Below are 26,594 nucleotides of genomic sequence, written 5' to 3' on the forward strand. Positions count from 1 at the left end.
ATTTGTTCAGTTTCACCAGCCAGAGTGTACCAGGCTGTGGGGGGGTGAGATGGCTGTGGGGGCATAAATGTCAGGCCTGCTGAGGACTGTTTTTCTTGAGTCTTTCTGCAACACTGGTTTAAACGGTCACCTCTGCACAGCGTACGCAGGCATGCATGAGTGCCTGCCGCTGCCTCCTTAACTTAGACTTTTGGTCCTTCCTCAGTTTTCTGCAGATGTTTTTGAGCCAGCAGCTGCAGTTGCAGGCATCCAACCAGGACAAGGAGAGGCTATAGCCCAGGAACTCTCATTCATAACTTTCTTGCTCTCTGCCTCAATAGTAGGTTCCTTCTGTCTCTCCCAAGTGGCCCCTGGGCCCCCAACAGGGAGATTTCCTTCCAAAGAAAGAGCTAACTCAATCCGGCTACTCCCTGAAGCCCCAGAGATCCATGAATCTATTCTCTGACCCTGAACTTGACAGGAAATGGTCCCTGGATTTTGCTGATTTCTCTCTGAAAGATAAACTCAGCGTGGGCTTCCCGCTCTTTCATCCCAAACTAGGTATGTGCACCCCTAAAATATATCACAAATCTCTTACACCACAATGAATGCCTGGCTCACATTCCTTCATATTGATCCCCTATGGATCAATAGCACAAGAATTTCATTCACTGCAGATTCTGTTATGTGTTAAATACCATTGCAGTGAAACATTGTGTAACAAGATTAATCTCCACTAAGTGTTTCTAATGTTAGGGAGTAGGGTGGAGAGAAAGAGGAAGAAAGGGTGTGAACTGTGGCTTTTAACAGGTATATATTGTCCACCAGGGGGTAAAGAGAGGTATCAGCAAGAAAACAGGTTCTGGCCCTGGTGTCTCTATTCCATTTTAAAGTTTAGGTGGAAACTGATATACTGCTGTCAGGACTGTTTTTCTCCTTGGGGTCTGTTACACACACACACACACACCACTGCCAATCAGCCCCTCTTAACTGCATGATTACAAGTGTAAGAACAGGAAGCAGACTGTGGGTGGATGTTCTTAAAATCACAACCTGTTCAGTGTAGGGTGGGGGCATTAGAGAAGGGTGGGTGAGGGGAATCAGGATTTGTTTCAGTTCAAAATGAAATAATCGCGTCACTACAGAAAATAATGTCTACCTTATTGTCTATCAAAGGGGCATGTGCACGGCCAAGCATCCTTCCTGAGCTGCACTGTCTGGATGTGGCCATGACACAGCACATTATGGTATCTGAACAATGCACCAGCATCTCACTGTGATATTCCAGGGTCACGTTTCCATTTCAATAGTTGCTCAGACTTGCCACAAAATGAGTGCATGTGTGTACTGGGGGTGGGGGGAGGCAGAAGGGGAATGACAATGAGATGGGACAGTCAGCGTCCTGGGATTGATGATGAAATCCACACATGCTAATTACTTGGCACCTCAAATTTACAATAAAGTCACTTCCTTGAGGTGGTTGCAGTGATGATTTGTTGAGCACAATTCATATGGGAGGTGTGTGCTAAGCCTTTTTACAACTTTCTTATGTTTCCTAACAACTCATACAGCAGCCACTAAAATGATCTCCATTTCAGAGATAAGAAAACTGAGGTAAGTAATAGCTCAAAATTATAAAGGTAATACCCTGAGCAAAGAGAATCAGAGAGGCTGGCCCTTGCTGGAGGAATCCATTCTGGGAATCTGGTGCTGGGAAGGCCTCTGGCATCCTCTGATATTATCTCCTTGATTTAAAGCAATGGTGAGGGTCATGGCCGAAGGTGTCCTGCTGATGAGTGCTGGAGCTGCAGCTGGGGCCCAGGAACCCCCAAGGTCAGGAAAAAGGCAAGTGTAGTGTTTGGAGAGTAAATGGCACCCCCTTCCAGTTTTTCCAGTCCCGCTAACTGAATTATCCAGAAAGGCGAGCTGATTGCCTCCCTGTAACAGCTGACTCACATCAGGTTAAGCTTGGATTCTTATTGACAGGACCTAAAAGAAAATCATCCCTCACTTCTTTGTTGCACACTGTCTTCTTTTTGCCCTGAGGCAAAACGGGTCCCCTGGCCTGAAACTTTCCAGAACTCGTTTTATTTCAAATAGGAACTATGCTCGTTTGTCTGCACAAGGTATTCTGCTGTCAGTCTCAGTCTTCCCTTCCCCAAACACGTGACAATTCCTCTTCAGAAACCTGCCATAGCTTCCCAGTACCTAGAGATTAAAAGCCAACCTCCTCCTGGTCCACCCCCAAGCCTGGCATCATCTCTTTGCATAGCCTTCCCTGCCTCCCCCTCTCCACCTCCCCAGGGTACCTGTCCACCGCTCCCAGGGCCCTTCTTTCTCATCTTTGCTAGCACATGCCCTCCCTGCCAACTCAACAACCGTTCCTCCTTTCACCCCTTCTTCCTTATAAGTTGAACCCCAATTTGCTCATGACAGCAATGGGTCCAACTAAAAATACTTGATTGCTCTTCCCTGGCAGTAGTCACCACGTAGCACAGCTCTGGTCGATGAGCTAAGGACAGAAGTCCCTGAGAGGGGTGCCCCTTCCCAGATATAGCAGTGAAGCTGTACCAGGTAAAAGCTCTCTGAGCCTCCTTCATCCTTTTTTCTCTTTCTTGGAATGCAAATGTGTGGCCTGGAGACATAGCAACCACTTTCCTACCATGAGTTGATAAACCTAAGGCCAAAGGCCTCCACTCTAAGCATGGCAAAGTAGAAAGAAGGAGTCTGGGTTCCCAATGGTACAGCTGAGGCATCATCCATCCCCCTTTACTCCCCGCCCCATTGTTGTCTGACACAAAAACATCCCTATCAGCTGAGGCATCATCCCCCTTTACTCCCCGCCCCATTGTTGTCTGACACAAAAAAGTCCCTATCTGGTTAAGTCACTGGTAGTCAAGATTCTGCTGCTAGCAGCTGAATGCAATGATATTGGCTACACCTCCAGACATTGTTCCTCTTCATTCATGGGGCAGTTCAGCTGCTCCCACCTCTAGGAGACCCTCTGTGATCCCCTCAGAGCAGAAGAATCATGCCTTTCCTTGTGCTTCCACAGTGGTTAGTTTTCTCAATTATAGCAGTTATCTAAGCCTGCTTGATTTGGTTTAATGAGTGCTTCCCTGCAGTCAGCTCAAACTCCTAGAGGGCAGGGAGTCTGTATCCCACCAGCATCTCCATAATGTGTGGAGCATGCAGTGCTTTGTGTTTCAGCCAGGGGGGCTCTGTCTCCCCAGCGTTTCCATAACATCTGGTTATGCGCTCTGCATTGCAACGGCAGAGTGCGTGTGTTCTGAGGGCTGCCACTCCACTTATTAGCTGTTTGGTCTTGGGCAAGTTAGCTAACTTCTCTGGGCTTGTGCCTCCTCATCTAGAAAAAGGAGAATGAGAGGACTTACATCAGAGTTGTCATGAAGACAAAATAGTCTAGTCATAAGCACTTGGGATGGTGCCTGGCATACAAAAATGCTTAATGGCTATGGGTTCTTATTAGTATAATGAACATTATAGTTGCTGAGTGAATAAATGAAATCAACCCACAGGTGCTAAATAAATGAATAAAGGAAAAAAATCCAGGTAAATTCTGGAGTTCAGACTTCGGGACAGTGGCTACTGTTCCCTCTTTTCTGCCTGGACTTGACCCTTTACCTTTTTATTCTAACTATGACGCTGGACGCTGCTACAATAGACTGGTTAAGGCTATGAAGTTAGGCCTGGATTTGCTTTTTGCCTGGTCGCTCAGGCAAGTTTCTTCACCTCTTGGAGCCTCTGTTTCCTCAACCATAAACGGAGGATAATAGTAGTACTTAGCTCACAGGGTTGTGGTGAGAATTAAACGATAAAGCACGTAAAATATACAGCATTGTGCCTCACACACTGTAACAGTGTTAGCAACTGCTATCAAACATTGCCATGATTCCTTTTGATAAGTGCACAGCACCCCGCTGAATCACATGGTCCTGATGTGGATGAGAAACGCGGGGTGGGGCCCCCTTTCAGCAAGTCAAGATACACTGCACTTACATCACAGGAATACCCTTTCTTCAGTGCCAACAAACAGTGGTATTTTTCCCCTTTAAATGGACATTAGTTGATACAGCTGATGTGCCCCCAAATCTTGGTTTCTTGCATTTTCCCCTGAAGCACGATCTTCAGGTGCATCCTTTAGCTGACAGCAAACCTGGCTAGAAGGAAAGGTACAAGAGCACAAGAGAACAATCGCGGAGCAAAGCATTTAAACAGCGATGATATTTCCACACATCACCAGTTCAATTATTGTCAGTGACACATTTCAGCCTTACTTGTAGATTTTTTTTCCCTTCTGGCCTTAAAAGAAGCTGTATATACAGCCTTCTGTAACTTTCCCTTTAAACTTAAACCTTTATGCTAGTCCCATTCAACCACTTGACGGCTCCATTAATCTATTTTTACTATTAAACATGCCATTTTACAAGATATTTATTCCACTTGGTCGTCATCCAAACGCTTTTTGACATTACTGCCCTGGGAGTGAACTGCTTAAACTCGCCGCCCTCATAAACAGAAAATCACCTTTTGACTCAAATCTTGAAGAGCTCTCAGAACCTCACCCCCTTCACTTCCACAGGCATTAATTTCTGCCATATATAAAGGAGAGAGTGAGTAAGTGTGTGTGTGTTTGTGTGTGTGGTTTTAATTGTGGGAGGTCTGGGCAATTCAAGAAGTGCTGGGGAAAGAATCCTCTCCTCCTAACTCCTCCATTCTGCTCATCGGGGCCTGCCTGAGACCTGGGGATCTGGTAAGTTAAGAGAGAGAAAGTGATCAGAGAGCAGGTTGGGGAAGAACTCCAGGGCCTAAAAGTCAGTCTCCCAGGGGGCCAAGCTGAGCAACCACTCTTTAAAAGGGGAGGGGTCGAGGGAAAGTCCTTATTCATCGACTTCCCTCCTCCACGCCCCAGACAAACAAAAGGCCACCGCGAAACAGCTGAAGGTAGAGACCCCACTGGCTTTGAAGCCTATCAATCAGGTGGAAACCTGAACAAATCACAATTTGACTTCCCCATCAAGTTTTCTCCCCAGCCTGACAAACCCTCCTCCTCCGCCGCCTCCACCTCCTCCTCCGCCTCCCAGGCTCAGCACAGCTACGAGGCCAAAGGGACCGTCCTGTGATGCCTGCTGGTTTCCAACTTTCCGCTCATCTTCGTCTCCGCAGCCTCCTGCAAAGCGGCTGGGAAAAGGGCAAGTTTGCAAAGCCGAGGATACCGAGTCCTGGGGAAGCCACAAAGAAGCTGCAACACCAACAAAGATTAACCTCTTGTGGGGCAGACGAAAAGCGCCAGCTGCCGTTCAGGGGGGCGAACGTGGGCTCGGGCTGGCAGAGGCTCCGGCCAGCCGGCGGCGGACAGCAGGTCCGGGGGTCCCGCGGCCCCCCTGGGCCCCCCGCCCCGCGCGGACTCCCCCTGCACCTGAGCGGGGGTGAGGACAGCGCCGCGCTCCGGCCCTGCCCCCGCCAGGTAGCTCGGCTGCCGCCCGCGCTGCGCGCCCGCTGCCTGCAGCCGCCGGGAGCGACGAGAGCAGAGGCAGCCTCGGCCCACGGCGTCATGCTTCCTGCCACCACATTACGGCGAATCGTCACCGGGAGAGGGGAGCGAGGGGAGAGGGGGAGGGAGGGGAGCAGACACACGCAGCCCCCCGCCTGCCAAAACGCGCGGAGACGGGGCCACGTCCCGGTGGAGTCCCCGCGGGACCTGCCCCGTTTGCACAAAGCGCCGCAGTTTGGCCAAGAAGGGAGGGAGACGGCCACGAAATAAATAAATAAAAACAGTCGGGTCTACGTAACGCCCTGTCGAAAGCGGACGCCATATTTTTTTGTGGCTTATGTCGACATAGGGAAACGTAGACATGTTTTTCCTCCTGCTCCTCCTCCTCCTCGCTCTGGCTCCCATTTATCCAAACTTGTAATCAAAACTCTTTAAAAAAAAAATCTCCTTCCCTCTCTGTATCCGCTCATTTCCTCCCACCCGCAAAAAGAGCCTGCACACCCCCCCCTTCCGTACCCCCCTTCCAATCACAAACCCGGCCAAGTCCCATTAACAACACATTTTCGGGAGCCGCGGCGGCGACGGCGGCGGTGGGAAAGTTGGGCTGGAGTGGCCGGCGCCCGGCGTGCGGGGCTCGGGGCTGGCGGCGCCGGCTGGGGGGGCTCCGCGCCGAGGCGAAGTTTCTTACCTGCGCCGGGGCTGGGAACGCGGGGACCCGGGCTGGGAACGCGGAGACGCGGCACGGGCGTTCCAAAATGGAACTCTGCTGGCTCCCCCCACCCACTCCCCACTCCCCACCGGGCGCCCGGCTCGGGCTCCGTGGGAAAGAGGGGGAAAGCCAGCCTGTCAGACAGACAGACAGAAAAAGCCCCCGTACGGAGAACGGTGGCCAAAATTTTTAAAAGAAAAAAAAAGGAAAAAAAAAAAAAAGGGAAAAAAAATGCCTCGATCAGTGGGGAATCTACGCCAAAACCCACATGATCTGTAACGTCAGCATGCGTATTTGCATACGATACCACCACCCGAGCTGCCACCCGGGCTCGGGTTCCGCAGAAAGTTACAAAGTGAAATTCAGCCCCCTCCGGAGACACCGGCGAAATGTCATTTTTCAAGCAGGAGCTGGGGGGGAGGCTAGCCCTAAAGGCGCTGGTTACTGGCCAAGGTAGGGGGGCAGTAAATTAACTTAAAAGTCTGAGCCCAGTAACGGACTCGGTGGAATTTCTGCGAGAAGAGGAGGGGGAGGCGCGAGCGAGATCATTGAATATTAAGCACGACCCCGCGCGGCGGCCGCAGCCAAACCCTCTCGGTGCAATACCCATTTTCTTTATGAAAAGTTCAAGGTGTCACTGATGAGCTCAACAAACTGTTGATCTTGACCACGTGGAGTGGCGGACCGTGGGACCGAAGGGCGCGCTTGCAGGCCGGGCTCTGGCGGCACCCGGGCCCCCGGACCCTCTGCAAGGGGCTGTACGCGGGTGGGGCCACCACGCACCCTGTGCGCTGCCTGCGCCTTGGCCCGGTTTCAGGCTCAGAAAAATAATAATAACGATTTTAAAACTATGTTGAGCGAGACACATTTTACTCCCGGAATGATAATGAGAAGGCTTGGCGTAGGGAGAGGAAGAAGGAGCCCCCACTTATATAACGACTTGAAGTTAGATCACTTTTGCTTGGGGAGATTCCGGGATTTCCGCCTGCTCCAGGTCTGAGGCTGGTTAAAGATCCTCGAACTTTTTCCCTTAAGAGCCAATAAACAAACAGACGCCCCAGGGACCGACTTAAACTCTGGTAGAGCCCGCTTTCGCTAGAATTCTCAGATTCGAAGAAATGCACACGCCTGCTGTGCTCGCAGAGAAGTCCCTTGGAAGCTAGGCGGGTCGCTTTCGCAACTAGGACTCCAATGTACCCAGCGGGAGCGGAGCTCTCACCGCGGCAGCCCCCTGGCTCCCCTCGGCGCCTTAGAGCAAAGGCGGCTGTGGATCGCGCTGCCCTTCGCCTGCGGCCTCGGAACCATGAACTTGTATTCCGGACGCCGCGCTCCTGCCACAGTGCCGGGCTAAAGAGCTCTAAGGAATTCGGGATCCGGGCACACTTCGGGATCTCACGCGGCAACCTGTCTGCACCGCGCATTCCTGCCCAGATGGACCTTGTTTCCCCTGGGCTAGCCTGTGGGCTCTTGGGCAGCTCCTGGGCGGGGACGAGGGGATGCGGTCTGGGGGCTAGTTTCGAGGCTCCGAGCGCAGCCAGAAAACAAAGGGAGCCTAGGGCTGAGAGGCTCTGCGGAGTCCCCGCCCGCCCTGCAGATTAGCAGGCGCGTCGCGTCGGGGCTTCCCGGCCAGCTCTGCTCTGGGGAATTAGAACGAACTCTAGCGGCCGTTTGCAACTCGGCTCTGGGCGCGAGGGCATCAACAGGTGGCCGTGTGCAGCGGAGAGGCCAGTGGCGAGGACCCGGACTGGGGTGAGGACGGTTGGCCTTGGGGCTGACTGGGTGGCGGACGCGCTGGGTGACCTTTTGGTTTTTTCATTTCCGAGGCCGGGAAGAAGGAAGTAGCTAAAAGGTTTTTGTAAGTTCTGCCCCAGGGCTCTAATTTCTGACATACCGCTTGGCTCCCCAGAAATCCTTTGCAACAAAAATTAAAACAGCTCATAGGCAAAACTTTCTTACTGGTCTGCACCTGTTTGTTCGGTTATTGCTGATGTAGGGTCTGTTTGTTGGCATTTTAACCGCCCATAAAACAAGATTCTATCCTGGGAAGGAGTCTCTTGCGTGATGCTCTCGGGCCTGAAAGGCGACTTGGAGGGGCTCTTACAGGATTCTGTTAACTTCTTGATGACTGTAATCCAGCTTAGGCCACGTCTTTCTCAACCTCATTTGGTACCGGCTATCTAAGAACCTAATTTACTTGCCATCGACATCAGAATTTACCGATCCCTGATCTCCTCCCCACCTCTGCCTCACCCAGGGTGAACCAAAATAGTAAAAAGAAAAGAAAAAAATATGGGAACCCCCGCGCCCAATTCCTCCCTCTTGTCCCTTCCCGCCCGGTCACACCAACTTCAAGATTTTGATATCGCTTACCTTATTATGCCCCTTCCAGGCCATTCCACTCCCTGCCCCCTCCCCCTTTAAAATAAGTCTAGTTCTGTCTGTTTCCATGGAAATTACCCAAACCTTAACGAAGCTATTCCTATTTTGAGGCTGCACCTCCTCTGGATGATCAATCACTTAGGAAGGTTTTCTATAAGCCAAGTTTCCCTGGCTGCCACCTCATTGCCACCTGCTTCTGGCAGGGTGACAGATTGTACGTAGGGTGGAATGGGCCAGGCCAGAGGGAAGCCGGGTAACCGTCTAAATGGTCTGCTGGGTTCTCATATCTTCAGAGCACTTGGAGCTCATGGACACTAGCAAGGATGAGGGGCCTCTGATGTGTTGCAGTGTCTTTAAATTGTTCAGAGTTTAGCATGGACTGAACTTGCATCATATAAAGAGAAAACAACGAGGAATAAGACAAAGGTGGTTTTTGCTTTATGTGGTATGATCCCTGTTTGCTTTAAGTATATCCATGGAGTAGACAGACCCTTATCTGACAGGATTTAGGAGCTTCAGAATCAATAATGTTGGACAAGTAAATGTTCAGCCAGGAAGTAACATATGCCACTTTCACTTACAACTCATTGGTCAGAACCAAAAGTTAACTGTAAAGATCCATGGAAGTATTGTGTGCCTGGAAATGGAGAGAATGGGAAAGATTTGCACTAGTGTGATAGCACTAACGACTATCATAAATAATAATAGCAGTTCACAATTATTGATCATTTACCATGTGCTGAGCCTTTTATATGTATCATCTCATTGAATCATCACAAAAACCTATAATTTATCTTTATCTTACTGATATAGAAACTGAGACTTAAAGAGCCTAAGTACTGTACCTTGCTCAACATCACACAGATGCTAAGTAATGGAGTTGGGATTTAAGCTTAATTTTACCTGCTTCCCAGATAATAGACTTTTAAAACACTGTCCTCAACCACCTTTAGACTTAATTGGTCCCCTGTTGTTGGGTATTGGGTAGTTTCAATTTTATTCCAATGAACAACCTTGTGTCAAATCTTTTGAATCATCTGTGATTACTTCCTTAGGATAAATTCCTAGGTACATATTTGCTTGGTTGAAATATACACATATTTCAAGAATAAAAACCTTTTTCAAAAAGTGAAAGCTTTAGGAGGTGTGGTAGTCTTCTAAGATGGCTTTTTTCAATCCTTTCCTTCCCTTTTTGAAAAATACGTCACCATTAAGAGGTGGAGTTTACTTCCCCTCCCTTGGAATCTGGGCTTGTCCTGTGATTGCTTTGGATGCAATGAAAGTGATATTCTGAGACATCTAAATCCAAGTCTTAAGAGACTGGCAATTTCTGTTTCCTTCCTTTTAGGGTCCTGCTGCCATGCTGTGGGAAGCCCAAGTTTCGCGGAGAGGCCACATGGAGCGAAAACCAAGGTGATAGGGACAATAGCTCCACCTGAGATCCTGGTTAATACACAGACTTTTGCCATCTTGGATGCTCCAGCCTAATTGGTCTCCCAGTTGACTCTAGTCTCACCTGACATTATGTAGAGGAAAACCATCCAACTCCACCTAGTCAACCCACAGAATCATGAGATGATCATAAGACTGTAGTTGTTTAACATTATTAACTTTTGGGGTGGTTTATTATACAGTGATAGATAAATAAAATGGGAGTTATTATCCGTGTCTTTATTTGTACATATATCTGAATATTCTAGATCTACTCCCCCCTGAGCCCTGCAGGGTATAGGTAGCATTGTGAAATATTGGAGGCCAGGACAAGGGGGTAGAGAGGCCTCTTGGTCCATGATGCCTAAGCTGGCCCACTCTCCAAATCAAAGCTTTTCTTGATTTTAGTTGTTGCTCATGAAGGATCCCCTGCCACAGGTCCCAGATCCTAAGCAAATAAGAACTCATTTATCAAGCATAGATACTCAGTAGGTGCTGGAGTTAAGTTCCTGTTTGCTGTTGCCAAAAACAGAGGTTTCCATTATTTAAGGATATACACTGTGACCAGGACTGCAAGTGCCTACTATGTACATGGCTGCCTGGGAGGTGCTTCTTTATGTCATTTAATCTTTTAAACAGCCTTCTGAATAGTATATTGTCTCCTTAATTTGTAGGAGGAAACAGAAGTTTATAGAAGTTTATGAATTATCCATGGGCCATACAGCTGATAAGTTAGAAGCAGGTCTTGAGCCCACATTTGATTGATTACAAATCCTGCCTGCTTCCCACTATACTTGTGGCTTGCAAATTAACTCATGTGCAAACCACCTTCACCAATTTTGTCCCAGCAGCAAAGGTACTACCTATAAATTTTATTCAGCCAGGGTCGTGGCTCACACCTGTAATCCCAGCACTTTGGGAGGCTGAGGCAGGTGGATCATTTGATGTCAGGAGTTAGAGACCAGCCTGGCCAACATGGTGAAACCCCATCTCTACTAAAAAATACAAAACAATAAGCCAGGTTTGGTGGTGAGTGCCTGTAATCCCAGCTACTCAGGAGGCTGAGGCAGGAGAATTGCTTGAACCAGGGAGGCAGAGGTTGCAGTGAGCCGAGATTGTACTACTGCACTCCAGCCTGGTAACAAAGCTAGACACTGTCTCAAAAAAAAAAAAAAAAAAAAAAAGAAAAAAGAAAAGAAAAGAAAACATTTTATTTACATTGATTCACATTTTTAAAACTTAAATGCACTTATTTCATACTAATACTAAAGAAGCCTTGGTCACAATAGAAACAAGAAAATCCAATATTGAATTTTCAAATGAATCAATGAAAGGTAACAGTGAAAATAAACATGGGGAAAAAAGCCCAGCACTATTGAGCTAGCTAGATACTCTTATTTGCAGAAGGTAGAGATGGAGGGGAAAGGTGTTAGAAAGTTGTTAGAGACAGGGTAGCACCAAACTGAGTTGTTTTTGTTTTTTGTTTTTTCTTTTTTTGAGCTCATTAAAAGGATGGGAAGAGAATTGAAAAGTTATAACTTTCTCCGAGTCAGAGCTATTTTGTCTATACCTGCACATCATTTAAAACCATCTCATGGCCACACATGCTACTAGCGGTACGTATTTCACACGGCTGACACCTGGCTGCCTGCCACAGTTCTTCATGTATGAATCTATTACAATGTTGCTCCGTCTGAGAGCGTAAGAATCAGTGCCAAAGGTTGAAGGGCTGAATGTTTGTGCTCCCTTGCCCCCCAGTTCATATGTTGAAATCCTAATCCGCGATGTGATCATATTAGGGAGTGGGCGGGGCCTTTGGGAAGTGATTAGATCATGAAGGTGGGGCCTTCATGATGGTGATACTGGAGTGCTGGGTAGAGAAAGGCGGGTCCCTGGCCAGGGCTCCACCCCTACAGACTAGGCGAGGACAGGCACTCCTGGTTTTGCATCTAAACGTTGCATTTTCCAAGACCACCCTGGACCACCACACCCTCATCCTGGTCCTATAAAAACCCGAGACTCAGGTAGATACAGGCAGCCAGACTAGAGGGGCCGTTGGAGAAGATTTGGGCCACTGAGAAGCCTGACTCCAGGGGAAAACCATCTTCCTTCTGGCTGCCCCATCTGCTGAGAGCTACTTCCACTCAATAAAACCTTGCACTCATTCTCCAAGCCCACGTGTGATCAGATTCTTCTGGTACACCAAGGCAAGAAACCCGGGAATACAGAAATCCCTCTGTCCTTGTGATAAGGAAGGGGGTCTAACTGAGCTGGTTAACACAAGCCGCCTATAGACAGCTAAACTAAAAGAGTACGCTGTAACACCCACCCACTGGGGCTTCAGGAGCTACAAACATTCACCCCTAGGCACTGCTGTGGAGTCGAAGCCTCACGGCCTGCCCATCTGTACACTCCCGTAGAGGTTTGAACAGTGGGGCACTGAAGAAGCAAGCCACACCCTCATTGCATGCCCTGTGAGGGGGACAAGGGAACTTTTCCCATTTTAATGGGATTGGTGCCCTTATAAAGGGAACCACCGGAGAACTCACTTTTTCTCTCCCTGCTTCCCTCCAAGTGAGGACACAGCAAGAAGATGGCCAGGAAGAGAGCTGTCACCCGAACCTGATCATGCTAGCACCCTGATCTCAGATTTGCAAGCCTCCAAAACTGTGAGAAATAAATGTCTCTTGTTTAAGCCACCCAGTCTCTGGTTATTCGTTCTATAGCAGCCTTACCTGGCTAAGACAGTTCAAGGAACTTGAAATTCTGTAAATACCAACTAACTCATTTCCCTGGCTCCAATTTTTACCTCTACTATTCATGCTGTCACCAAAACACAGATCTTGCTTGGTCACCTCCTTGCTTACAATCTTTTATTGCTTTCTACTTCTTTGGGGTGGCAGGTATGATCTTGCGTAAACTTGTCCAAACCAGCATTCCCAGCCCAGTCTTCTGCCTCTTCTCATCTTGTCCTCTACAATTTAACATTGCTGGATTCCTTGTCACTCCCTACATTTTCCATGGTCTTTTCCATCTTTGTAAATGGTGCACCCTGTACCTGGAATGGCTTCCTTCTTCCTCAAGACACAGATCAAATGTCACTTTCTTTAGGAAACCTTCCTGTACTCTCCCAAAGAGAGTTAATCCTGCCTCCTCTGAAGTCCTACAGAACCTTGCACTTAACCTTGAGTTAGCAATTATTGCCCAGTAATCTAGTTACTTCTCTGTATTTGCTGTATCCATTTTACTATACGTCCCTTGTGGATGAGTATTTCGCCATAGTCATCTCTGTGTCCTTGTTTCTTGCCTCTCGTGGGGTATATCGCAGGCAGAATTCAAAGATGACCCCCAAGATTCCCAGTCCCCGGTTATTCATTCAACCATGGATGTAGGTATTGCTGTGAAAAGATTTTGCCGATGTTGTTAAAGTGCCGAATCACTTGCCCTTGAAATATGGAGATTATGAAGATTATCTGGATGGGCCTGATGTAATCGTATGAGTCCTTTAAAAGCAGACAGGTTTCTCTGGCTGGTGGCAGAAGGGAAAGTCAGAGACATTCAAAGAATGAGAGGGATTTTACACGAGGGAGGTTTTCTGTTGCTAAGATGGACCTGAGAGCCACTTCTAAAAGCTGAGAGCAGACCCTGGCTGACAGTTAACAAGACACCTGGGACCTCAGTCCTACAAGCACAAGGAAATGAATTCTGCCAATAACCAATAAGCTTGAAAGAAGACCCTGAGACCTAGATGAGAAGTGCAGCTCTGGCTGACACCTTGATTTCAGTCCAGTGAGACCCTGAGCAGAGAATCCAGTGAGGCCATGACTAGATTTCTGACCTACAGAAATTGTGAGATAGTGAATTTGTGGCGTTTTATGCTACTAGGATTTTGGCAGGTCTTTTTCCCCCATAGAAATAAACAATTGATAAAGGGTAGATACTGAGTAAATGTTTGCTGAATGAATAAGTGAATGAAAACATGCATCATTCAGCAGCCATAGATGACATTTAAGGGGAACACCTTTCCCCACTCCTGGTTTCCAGGAGGAGGGGTTTTCTCCAGAGGATATTTCAGCTTCTCTCTGACTCTGGAAGTGTCTGGCTCAGCTGCACCCTTCCTCCCCGGGGCACTCCCCTGAGACCCTGAGTCTCCTTTGTTCTGCATCTTAGCATGGGTTGGGGCATTCCCCGCAGCACTGCCTACACCTGTGTGGGTATGCCAGCCTCATTCTGGGTTGTGTATTTGCAGCCCACATGGCTAACAGATGATATTATTCAGCTCAGGCTGCCATAAAAAATGCCCAGCTGGGTAGCTTAGACAATGTTTTTAGGCAGCTGCCATCTTGCTACGTGCTCTCATGACTACTTTGTGTGTGTGTGGAGAGAGAGAGAGAGAGAGACAGAGAGAGATACACACACACACACAGAGAGAGAGAGAGAGAGAGAAAGAGAGAGAGAGAGAGAGAGAGAGAGAAAGCCAGACAGAAACAGAGAAAGCAAGCAAGCAAGCTCTCTAGCTCTCTGGTATCTTTTCTTATAAGGTCCCTAATCCCATCATGAGGACCCCAACCTTATGGCCTCATCTAATCCTAATTACCTCCCAAAGATCCCATCTCCAAACACCAACACACTGGGGAGTAGGGCCTCAACATATGCATTTCGAGGGGACACAAACATTTAATCCATAGTACAGACCTATGACCCCCTCCTTCAGCACGGCTACTAACAGTAACGAAGACAGATGATTCATTGGACCCCATATGTACTCCTTATTTTGTTTGCATACTGGATTGGGAAAATGGGTATTATTTATTCAGGGTAAAGTCCCTTGGAGACCTCAACAGAAGACACAGATTGTTGTGGGAATTGTACCTGTGGCAAGACAACATTTTTGCAAATGTTTAGTGATAGTATCACCTCCATCCATATCCTTGTACCCCTTGACTTTCTTCTTCACCCCATCCAAGTAGAGATAAGAATTTTTGATGCTTTTCCCCTCAGAGAAGGAATGAGGTAAAAATTGCATTTTTGAGCAAACTCTTAGCTTTCTAGTTTTAAAAATGTGGATCCCTAGGGGGATGGAAAGAACTTAGGACATGGACAATAAGTTTTAGAGAGAACATAAAAAAGAGAAACCTCACCACTGCCTCTCCCACACCTGGAATGGATGCCTTCGTTTAGGAGAAGAGAGAAAGTTGGAGGGAAAATAATGAGGATGCTGCAGATTCCTTCTCTCCGGATGAACCCCAAGGAGGTGGCAACACCACCCCCAAGGACTGTGGGATCAGATCAGAAGACCTGAGCCATTTCCAGGTAGAGTTCTGGGGGCGGGTAGAGAGACACCAGAGAAAAAGTGGTTGCTTAGTGAGGCAGGTGGAGAAAACCCTGCCTTCCGTCTCCTTGGCTGTTCTAGAAAGCGACTTTACCACCTTCTATCAGGACGTAAGATCTATTTCCCCTGTCCTTGAACCTGGTTGGATTTGTGAGTGCTTTGAGCAATAGTGTGCAGCAAAAATGACTGATTCTATGTGATTTTTGAGGCTGGGTTGCAAAAGGCAATGCAGCTTCTGCTGTGCCTGCTGGGACACTTGAGTTTTGGAAACTTGAGCCACTGTGTAAGAAGTCCATTTCCCTAGAGGCTGCTGTGCTGTAAGGTGACCTCAGCACGTGAGAAGAGGCCTCAAGTCAGCAGCCCCAGGTGAGGTCCCAGCCAGCAACTGGCATCCACTACCAGACAAGGGAGCGATGAGCCCTCCAGATGATTCCAGCCTCCAGCTGTTGAGTCACTCCCAAGGATCAGGTCTTATCAGCTGTTGCCTTAGACATCATTGGAGCAGAGACAAGCCATTCCCATTGTGTCCTGTCTGAATTCCTGAGTCACAAAATAGTGTGCATAATAAAATGGTTGTCTCACACTCCTAAGTTGTGGGGTGGTGTGTGATGCAGCAACAGTAATCAGTGTGAGGGATGAATGTGGGATGACCCCAAGTGCCCAAGGTGGTGTAGTCCATAGAATAATGGCCCCAGGCTGGGTGCAGTGGCTCACGCCTGTAATCCCAGCACTTTGAAAGGCTGAGGTGGGCAGATCATGAGGTCAGGAGCTTGAGACCAGCCTGGCCAACATGGTGAAACCCTGTCTCTACCAAAAATACAAAAATTAGCCAGGCATGGTGGCACACGCCTGTAATCCCAGCTACTCCGGAGGCTGAGGCAGGAGAATCGCTTGCACCCAGAAGGCAAAGATTGCAGTGAGCTGAGATGGTGACATTGCACTTCAGCCTGGGTGACAGAGCAAGACTCTGTCTCAATAATAATAATAATAATAGCCCCAAAGAGGTCCATGTCCTAGTCCCTGGAACCTGTGCATGTGTCCTCTTACATGGCAAAGGGATTTCACAGATATAATTAAGTTAAGGATCTCGAGATGGAAGATTATCCTGGATTATCCGGTGGTTCTAACATGAACACCAGGCTGTTTATAAGAGGGAGGCAAAAGGTCGGAGTTAGAGAAAAAGACATGACCATGAAAGAAAGAGGTCACTGTGATGCAGCCACAAGTGAGGAAGGTAGGCAGCCTTTAAACCTTTTTTTTTTTTTTGAGACAGGGTCTCACTCTGTCACCCAGGCTGGAGTGAAGTGGTGTGATCTCAGCTTGCTGTAACCTCCACCTCCTAGGCTCAAACGTTCCTCCCACCTCAGCCTCCCCAGTAGCTGGGACCACAGGCACACGTCACCACACCCTGTTAAAGTAGGCAGCCTCTAGAAAGAGGAAAAGGCAAGACAATGGGCTCTCCTCTGGAGCTTCCCAAAAGGAAGCAGCCCTGCGGACACCTTGATTTTCATCCCATGAGACACATTTTAGATCTCTGAACTCTGGAACTATAAGAGCATACATTTGTGTCATTTTCAACCATGACGTTTGTGGTAATCTCTCACAGCAGGCATAGGACCCTCATCCAAATGGTGTGGATGAGGAATGATGGGGTGATGGATCCTCAAGATGGCAGGGTGCACAGATGACACTCTGAGCATAGGAGGGTGCTTGCCCCCTCTCTCTCCCTACCACCCACCCCCTTGTTGATATCAGGCTCTGTCTGTGTCCCAGAACCTAAACCATCTCCCTGGGGTTGAGTTGAACTGTCTGAGATCATTTTCATGACATTGGCTGAATAGGACCTTAACATAGAAATGAAGTTGCATCATAGAAAGTAAAGAAAGTGGTAAGCCTTGCACATGTGAGTTGAGGATTCTGATTGATAACTGATGTGCACTTAGCAGAAAGTGTGCTTCCCAAGGCAGTGGGTGTATCTACATAGTGGTCACATGGAAACCTAGGCACTTGGACCAGGATTTGCCTGTGGTCTTTTAAGAATTGATCAAAGGTAGGCCGGGCGCGGTGGCTCAAGCCTGTAATCCCAGCACTTTGGGAGGCCGAGGCGGGCGGATCACAAGGTCAGGAGATCGAGACCATGGTGAAACCCCGTCTCTACTAAAAATACAAAAAATTAGCCGGGCGCGGTGGCGGGCGCCTGTAGTCCCAGCTACTCAGGAGGCTGAGGCAGGAGAATGGCGGGAACCTGGGAGGCGGAGCTTGCAGTGAGCCGAGATCGTGCCACTGCACTCCAGCCTGGGCAACAGCGTGAGACTCCATCTCAAAAAAAAAAAAAAAAAAAAAAAAAAAAAAAAAAAAAAAAAAAAAGAATTGATCAAAGGTAGCAAAATAAGAATATTAAATTGTGTGTGTGTGTGTGTGTGTGTGTGTATAGGAAAGGAGCCAATTTATGAAATTAAATAAAGTCAGCCAGGCACGGTGGCTCCCGCCTGTAATCCCAGCACTTTGGGAGGCCGAGGTAGGTAAATCACGAGGTCAGGAGATCGAGACCATCCTGGCTAACATGGTAAAAACCCGTCTCTACTAAAAATACAAAAAATTAGCCAAGCGTGGCGGTGGGCGCCTGTAGTCCCAGCTACTTGGGAGGCTGAGGCAGAAGAATGGCATGAACCCAGGAGGCGGAGCTTGCAGTGAGCCGAGATCGCACCACTGCATTCCAGCCTGGGCAACAGAACAAGACTCCGTCTCAAAAAAAAAAAAAAAAAGAAAAGAAAGAAATTAAATAAAGTCCACAAAGGAAGTGAGAAACTTGGGCTCAGGCGTCCCACCCTTGCTGGGCTCAGCATAGCTGGAGCTCAGCACACCGGGCACCCCACAGTCCCACCCCTCCCAAGATGGGGCTTAAATAGGCCAGGCTCCAGAATGGTGGCCGGGAGTCCCAGGGCTCAGGGCAGACAGAAGTCGGAGAAGTAGGGGTGCTGCAGGGCCTCTTCTGCTGAAATACATTGGACGGGGTTACACTTCAGAAGATTCTGCAGCAGGTCCTTCCCTGTGGCATTGAGTTTGGGCACGACGTACACCAGGAATGTTGTGGCCGGGTACATTGGGTACGGCTTATAGTCTGGCAGCTTGGTCATGGAGGGCCACTGCTCCTCGGTGGGTGCCCCTAGCAGCCAGAGGATCCTCTTCAACTGGTCATCAACATCATTGCCTGGACAAAGAGACTGCCCAGCATTGACCAGCTCTGCAAAGATGCAGCCAGCTGACCACATGTCAATGGATGTGGAGTACAGCTTGGCTCCAAAGAGGACATCTGGTGGGCGGTTCCACAGTGTGACCACTCCAGCTCAGTAACAGCAGATGGGGATCCCAAAGGCTCGAGACAGGCCAAAATCAGCCAATTTCAGCTCCCCATTCCTGTTAATTAGTAGGTTCTGGGGCTTCAGGTCTCTGTGTAGCACATTACGGCTGTGACAGAATCCCAGGCCTTTTACCAGTTGGAAGAGGAATGACTTTACAATCTCAGGATCGAGGTCACCATTGCAACTGTCAAAATACTTTTTCAGGTCCTGGTAACAGAATTCAAAAACCAAAGTCAACTTCTTGTTGCCGTGCAGAACGTCATGAAACCTGACAATGTTCTTGTGCTTCAGTTCCTTGAGTAGGCAGGTCTCCTGGAGGGCGGAACTCGGCACACACCCTCATCATTGTCATCCAGTCTCACCCATTTCAGAGCCACCATCTCATGAGTCTCCCGGTTTTCGGCCTTGAACACTGTCCTGTAGGTGCCTTCCCCAATCTTCTCCAGTTTCTCGTATTCTACATTTCGGTGGCTGCAGGGGCACCTGTGGGCTCTCAGTTTTAAGACTCAAGAAAATTAAATGTTTTAAAATTTTTATTTAACTTATTCTTTTCTTTAAAGACAGGGTCTCACTCTGTTGTCCTGGCTGGAGTGCAGTGGCATGATCATAACTCCCTATAGCGTCGAACTCCCAGGCTCAAGCAATCCTCCTGCCTCAGCCTCCTGGGTAGTTGGGACTATAGCTGCACGACACCATGCCCAGCTAATTTGAAATGTGTTTTTTAAGTGACAGCTTTTCATTTTGAAATAGTTTGTCTCATAAGAAGCTGCAAAAATAGTACACAGAGATCGTATGTACCCTTCACCCAGTTTTCCTCAGTGATAACATCTTACATAGCCACAGTACAGTTTTCAAAATGAGGAAGTTGATGTTGGTGAAGACTATACAGGCTTTATTTAGATTTCACTGGTTTTTCATGCATTCTTTAAAAAAATTATTTTTTGCTTCTTTGAAATTTGAGTTTTTTGTAGTTTTTATTTTCTATTTTTTTGAGATGGAGTGTTGCTCTGTCGCCAGGATGGAGTGCAGTGGTGTGATCTTGGCTCACTGCAACATCCGACTCCTGGGTTCAAGCAATTATCCCGCCTCAGCCTCCTGCGTAGCTGGGACTACAGGCACCCGCCACCACACCCAGCTAATTTTTGTATTTTTAGTAGCGATGGAGTTTCACCATGTTGGCCAGGATGGTCTTCATCTCTTGACCTCGTGATCCACCCACCTCAGGCTCCCAAAGTGCTGGGATTACAGGTGTGAGCCACCACTGAGCTGGGCCTGTAGTTATGTTTTAAATTAAGATTTTTATTTTGAGATAATGACATATTCACAAGCAGAGTGTACCTCTTGTTGCCCTTTTATAGCCACACCTACTTCTTCATCCCTGTTCCCTTCAAAACCACTGGCAACCATTAATCTGTTCACCATTCCTATGATTTTGTCATTTCAGACATCTTTCTTTTTTTTTAATTTTACTTTAAGTTCTGGGATATATGTGCAGAATGTGCAGGTTTATTGCATAGGAATACATGTGCCATGGTGGTTTGCTGCACCCATCCACCCGTCATTTACATCAGGTATTTGTCTTAATGCTCACCCTCCCCTATTTCCCCACCCCCAACAGGCCCTGGTGTGTGATGTTTCCCTCCATGTGTCCATGTGTTCTCATTGTTCGACTCCCACTTGTGAGTGAGAACATGCAGTGTTTGGTTTTCTGTTCCTGTATTAGTTTGCTGAGAATGATAGTTTCCAGCTTCATCCATGAACTCAAAAGGACAGGAACTCATTCTTTTTTATGGCTGCATAGTATTCCATGGTGTGTATGTGCCACATTTTCTTTATTCAGTCTGTCATTGATGGGCATTTGGGTTGATTCCAAGTCTTTGCTATTGTGAACAGTACTGGAATAAACACACACGTGCATGTGTCTTTACAGTAGAATGATTTATAATCCTTTGGGTATATACCCAGTAATGGTATTGCTGGGTCAAATGGTATTTCTGGTTCTAGCTCCTTGAGAAATTGCCACACTGTCTTCCACAATGGTTGGACTAATTTTACATAAATGGGAATCATATAGTATGTGACCTTTTAGGACTGGGTTTTTTTCACTCCGATTATTCTCTGGAGATAAATCCAGGTTGTTGCATATTTCAGTAATTTGTTCCTTTTTATTCCTAAGCAGTGTTCTCTGTTTTGGGTGTATTATAGTTTGTTTGACCATTTATGTGTTGAAGGACATAGGAATTATTTCCATTTGGGGTTTATTACAAATAAAGTTGTGATAAACTTTTGTGTACAGGTTTTTGTATGAACTTATGGCTTCATTTATCTGGGATAAATGCCTGGGAGCATGATTGCTGGGTCGCATGGTAAGGGCATGTTTAATTCTGCAAGTGACTGCCAAACTGTTTTCCAGAGTGGTTGTATCATTTTACTTTTCCATCAGTAATGTATGAGTCACCGAGCTTGCCTGCATTTTGTTGTAAATATTTTTTATTTTGGCCTTTCTGATAGGTATGTAGTGATATCTCACTGTGGTTTTAATTTGCATTTCCCTAATGGCTAATGATGTTGAACATTTTTCATGTGTTTATTCGCCATCCATGTTTCTCTGAAAGTGAAAAATAATGTCTCCTGCCCATTATCTAATTGAATTGTTTGTTTTTACACTGCTGAGTTTTGAGAAGTCTTTATTTATTCTAGATACTAGTCCTTTCTTGGATAAGTGATTTGCAAATATTTTCTCTACTCTGTAGCCTGCTTTTTGATACTATTGACATGGTCTTTCACAGAGCAAGAGTTTTAATTTTCGTGAAGTCTGATTTTGAATTTTTTCCTTTTATGTATCATACTTTTGGTATCATGTCTAAAACTCTTTGCCTAGCCCTAGATCCTTAACCCTAGATCCTAAAGATTTTCTTATTTTTTATACATTTTTTTTTAGGTTGTTTGTTTGTTTGTTTGAGACAGAGTCTTGCTCTGTTCCCCAGGCTGGAGTGCAGTGGCGCAATTTTAGCTCACTTCAACCTCTGCCTTCCGGGTTCCAGCGATTCTCGTGCCTCAGCCTCCTGAGTAGCTAGGACTACAGGAATGCACCATGATGTCCACCTTCTTTTTGTATTTTCAGTAGAGATGAGGTTTCGCCATGTTGGTCAGGCTAGTCTTCACCTCTTGGCCTCACATAATCCACCCACCTTAGCCTCCCAAAGTGCTGGAATTATAGGTATGAGCCACTGAGCCTGGCCAAAATTTTCTCTTATGTTTCATTCTGAAAGTGTTATAGTTTTTATGTTTTACATTTAAGTCTGTGATCCATTTTGAGTTAATCTTTGTATGATTTAGGTTGATGTTCCTTTTTCACCTATGGATGTCCAATTGCTCCATACATTTATTGAGAGAACTCTTTTCTTCATTGAATTGAGTTTGCACTCTTGTCAAAAATCAGTTAGGGATACAGGTGTGGGTCTATTTCTGAATTATCTATTCTGTTCCATTATTCTATGTGTGTATCCCTATACCAGTACCATACAGTTTGGATTACCATAGCTATATAATAAGTCTTGAAACTGAGTAAGTCTTGTAACTGATTCCTCCCACTTTATTCTTCTTTTTCAAGATTATTTAAGCTAGTCTATTTTTTGGTCTGTTTCTGTATATTTTAGAATAATATTGTCTAGGTCTATAACAATCCTTGCTGGGATTAAGATAGGAGCTGCATTAAACCTCTATGTCAATTTGGGGACAACTGACACTTTTACTAGGTTAAGTCTTCTAATCCATGAATACAATATGTCTCTACATTATTTAGATATTCTTTGATTTTTTTCATTAGCATTGTGTAGTTTCTAGCATACAAGTCCTTACATGCTTTGCTATTTTTATACCTAAGTATTAGTTTTGAGTGATTGTAAATAGTATTTGTATTTTTTATTTTGGTATCCATTTGTTCATTGCTAGTATTAATATGTAAAAATATAGTTGATTGTATGTTTATCTTGTATCCTGCAACTTTAATGAACTCATTTATTACTTTTAGGATTTGTTTGGTAGATTCCTTGGGGTTTTCTTATATAGACAATCATTTATTCTGCAGGAACAGTATTATTTCTTTCTTTTCAGTATGTTAATACATACCATTTATTGCCTTCTTGTACTAGCTACGACTTCTAGCACTATGTTCAATAAGAGTGGTGAGAGCGGACACTTTCCTTACTCCCAATCATAGAGGGAAAGCTTTAAGTCTTTCACTATTAAGCATAATATTCGTTATAGGATTTTTGCAAATCCCACTGATCAAGGTGAGGAAATCCTCCACTATTCTTATTTTCTGAGAGTTTTTTTTAAAACTATGAACAGCTGTTGAATTTTGTCAAATGCTGTGTCTGTGTTTATTGATTTGATCATATGATTATCTTCTTTTAGCCTGTTACTATGATGGGTTATGTTTATTATGTCATGATTGTGCATTGATTCTCAAATATCAAACCTGTCATGCATCTGTGGAATAAAACCCCCTTGGTCATGTATACACAATACACTTTTCATATACTGATTAATTCTATCTGTTAATATTTTATTAAGGATTTCTATGACTATGTCTAACATTACGTCCATATTCATGAGGGATATTGGTCTGCAGTTTTCTTTTTTGTATTGTCCTTGGGTTTGAGATGATGGTAATACTAGCTTCATAAAACAAATTGAGAATTGTCCCCACTTCTATTTTTCAGGGAGTCATTGTACAGAATTGTGTTAATCCTTCTTTAAACATTTGGTAGATTCTTTAGTGAGACCATCTGGGCCTGTGGATTTCTTTTTTTGCAGTTTAAAAATTATTGGTTCAATTTTCTTAATATCATAGGGCTATTCAAATTATCTGTTTCATATTGAGTGCACTATGGTGGCTTGTGTTTTTAGATGAACTGGACCATTTTGTCTAAGGTATTAAATTTATGTGTGTAGAGTTGTTCATAGTATTCCTTTATTATGCTTTTGATGTTTTCAGGATCTGTAATGACATCCTCTGTTTCATTCCTGATATCGGTAATTTGTGTCTTCTCTCTTTTTCCTTTGTCAGTCTTGTTAGAGGTTTTACAGTTGTATAGCTCTTTCTTTCTTTTTTTAACTTTTATTTTAGGTCAGGGGTACATGTGCAGGTTTGTTATGTAGGTAAACTTGTGTCATGGAGGTTTGTTTTACAGATTATTTCATCACCCAGGTATGAAACCTAGTGCCCATTAGTTATTTTTCCTCATTCTCTCCCTCCTCTGGCCCTCCACCTTTTGGTAGGCCCCAGTGTATGTTCCCCTCTCTGTGTCCATGTGTTCTCATCATTTAGCTCCCACTTATAAGAGAGAATATGCAGTATTTAGTTTTCTGTTCCTGTGTTAGTTTGCTAAGGATGATGGCCTCCAGCTCCATCCACATTCCTGCAAAAGACATGATCTCATCCTTTCTTATGGCTGCATAGTATTCTCTGGTGTATATGTACCACATTTTCTTTATCCAGTCTACCATTGATGGGCATTCAAGTTGAATCCATGTCTTTGCTATTGTGAATAGTGCTGCAATGAATATATGTGTGCACGTGTCTTTATGATAGGGAGATTTACACTCCTTTGGGCATATATCTAGTAATGGGATTGCTGGGTTGAATGTTATTTCTGGTTTTAGGTCTTTGAGGAATTGCCACACTGTTTTCCACAATGACTGAACTAATTTAAACTCCCACCAACAGTGTATAAGTGTTCCTTTTTCTCTGGACCTTGCCAGCACCTGGTTTTTTTTGACTTTTTAATGATGGCCATTCTGACTTGCGTGAGATGGTACCTCATTGTGGTTTTGATTTGCATTTCTGTAATGATCAGCTTGTTTTCACGTTTGTTGATTGCATGTATGTCTTTTTTTGAGAAGTGTCTGTTTATGTCCTTTGCCCACTTTTTTTTTTTTTTTTTTTTTGAGACGGAGTCTCGCTCTGTCGCCCAGGCTGGAGTGCAGTGGTGCGATCTCGGCTCACTGCAAGCTCCGCCTCCCGGGTTCAAGCCATTCTCCTGCCTCAGCCTCCCGAGTAGCTGGGACTACAGGCGCCCACAACCGTGCCCGGCTAATTTTTTGTATTTTTAGTAGAGACGGGGTTTCACCGTGGTCTCGATCTCCTGACCTTGTGATCCGCCCGCCTCGGCCTCCCAAAGTGCTGGGATTACAGGCGTGAGCCACCGCGCCCGGCTTTGCCCACTTTTTAATTGGGTTGTTTATTTGTTTCATGTAAATTTGTTTGAGCTCCTTATAGATGCTGGATATTAGACCTTTGTCGGACGTGTAGTTTGCAAACATTTTTTCCTATTCTGTAGGTTGTTTGTTTACTCTGTTGATAGTTTCTTTTGCTATGAAGAAGCTCTTCAGTGCATAGTTCTTTCTAAAGAAAGAACTAGCTCCTTATTTCGTTGAATTTTTCTTTGTTGGTTTTCTCTTTTCAATTTTATTATATCAGTTTCTGGTTTTATATTAGTGTATTAGTTCGTTTTCACGCTGCTGATAAAGACATACCCGAGACTGGGTAATTTATAAAGAAAAAAGTTTTAATGGACTCACAGTTCCACATGGCTGGGGCGGTCTCACAGTCGTGGCGGAAGATGAAGAAAGAGCACAGGGACTTCTTACATGGTTGAGGGCAAGAGAGAATGAGAACCAAGTGAAAGGGGTTTCCTTATAAAACCATCAGATCTTGTGAGATTTATTCCTATCACGAGAGCAATATGAGGGAAATCGCTCCCATGATTCAATTATCTCCCAGCAGGTCCCTCTCACAACATGTGGGAATTATGGGAGCTACAGTTTAAGATGAAATTGGAGAGGGGACACAACCAAACCATATCAATTAGTATTTGATTTCTGCTTGCTTCCAATTTACTTTTCTTTTTCCAGGATCTTATGATGGAAGCTTAGCTTATTAATTTGAGACTTTTCTTTCTTTCTTTTCTAATGTATGCATTTAATGCTATAAATTTCCCTTAGCACTGCTTTAGCTGTGACTCACAAATTTTCATGTTTGATTTTAATTTTTATTCAATTCAATGTAATTTTAAAAATTTCCTTTGGAACCTCTTTGACCGATGAATTATCTAGAAGTGTGTTGCTTAGTTTTTAAGCATTTAGAGATTATTCCATTATCTTATCATAATTGATTTCTAGTTTGACTTCACTGAGTTTGGAAAATATACTGTTTATGATTTTCATTCTTTTAACTTTGTTAAAGTTTTTTTTGAAGCCCAGTCTATGGTTTATTCTGGTATATATTCCATGGACACTCAAATAAATGTGTATTCTGCTGTTACTTGAGAAGAGTGTTCCAGCTATGTCTTAGATTTTATTGGTTGACAGTGTTTTGAGTTCTATATCCTTGATTTTTGTCTAATTGTTTTTATCAGTCATTGAGAGGACAGTGTTGAAGTCTCTAACTATAATTGTGGATTTGTCTAGTTCTCCTTTTCATCCTATTAATTTTTACTTCACAGATTTTGCAGTTCTGTTGCTTGGTGCATACGCAATGATCTAATTTGGGGTTAACTCAGCGTTTTGAATCCCTAGTTCTATGTCTCTTCACCAACTTGGGATGTTTTCAGCCATTATTTCTCTGGGTAATCTTTCATCCCCGTTCGCTTTCTCATCACTTTCTGGGACCCCAATGACACAAATGTTAGATCCTTTGCTACCATCTGGCAGGTCCCTGAATTTTATTATTATAATTTTTTTCAATCTATTTTCTGTCTTGTTCAGATTGTTCTGTGTTTAAATTCACTGATTATTTCCTCTGCTCTTTCATTGTACTTTTGAGTCCAGCCACTGAGGTTTTATTTTCAGGTCTAAAATTTCCACTGGGTTTACCTTTGT

At 45.3% G+C, this 26,594-nt stretch overlaps 1 protein-coding gene, 1 long non-coding RNA gene and 1 pseudogene across 2 annotated transcripts in view; 1 reads left to right on the plus strand and 2 right to left on the minus strand.

The window, feature by feature from the left end:
* Window positions 1-6,807, minus strand: part of ZHX2 (zinc fingers and homeoboxes 2) — a 193,752-nt gene extending 186,945 nt beyond the window's left edge. Inside the window, exon 1 of the mRNA XM_050801522.1 lies at window positions 6,183-6,807. The gene's annotated coding sequence lies outside the window, so the exon portion shown is untranslated. The remainder of the gene's footprint in view (window positions 1-6,182) is intronic.
* Window positions 6,808-10,024: 3,217 nt separating this feature from the next.
* Window positions 10,025-12,708, plus strand: LOC126961318 (uncharacterized). Its single transcript, XR_007728257.1, has 3 exons — window positions 10,025-10,171; window positions 11,525-11,629; window positions 12,589-12,708. It is a non-coding gene; the product is annotated as an uncharacterized LOC126961318 (long non-coding RNA).
* Window positions 12,709-18,290: 5,582 nt separating this feature from the next.
* LOC126960644 (cyclin-dependent kinase 5-like) overlaps window positions 18,291-26,594 on the minus strand; it is a 28,669-nt pseudogene continuing 20,365 nt past the window's right edge.

The sequence above is a fragment of the Macaca thibetana genome, chromosome 8 (genome assembly GCF_024542745.1).
Source record: "Macaca thibetana thibetana isolate TM-01 chromosome 8, ASM2454274v1, whole genome shotgun sequence".
NCBI lineage: Eukaryota > Metazoa > Chordata > Mammalia > Primates > Cercopithecidae > Macaca > Macaca thibetana.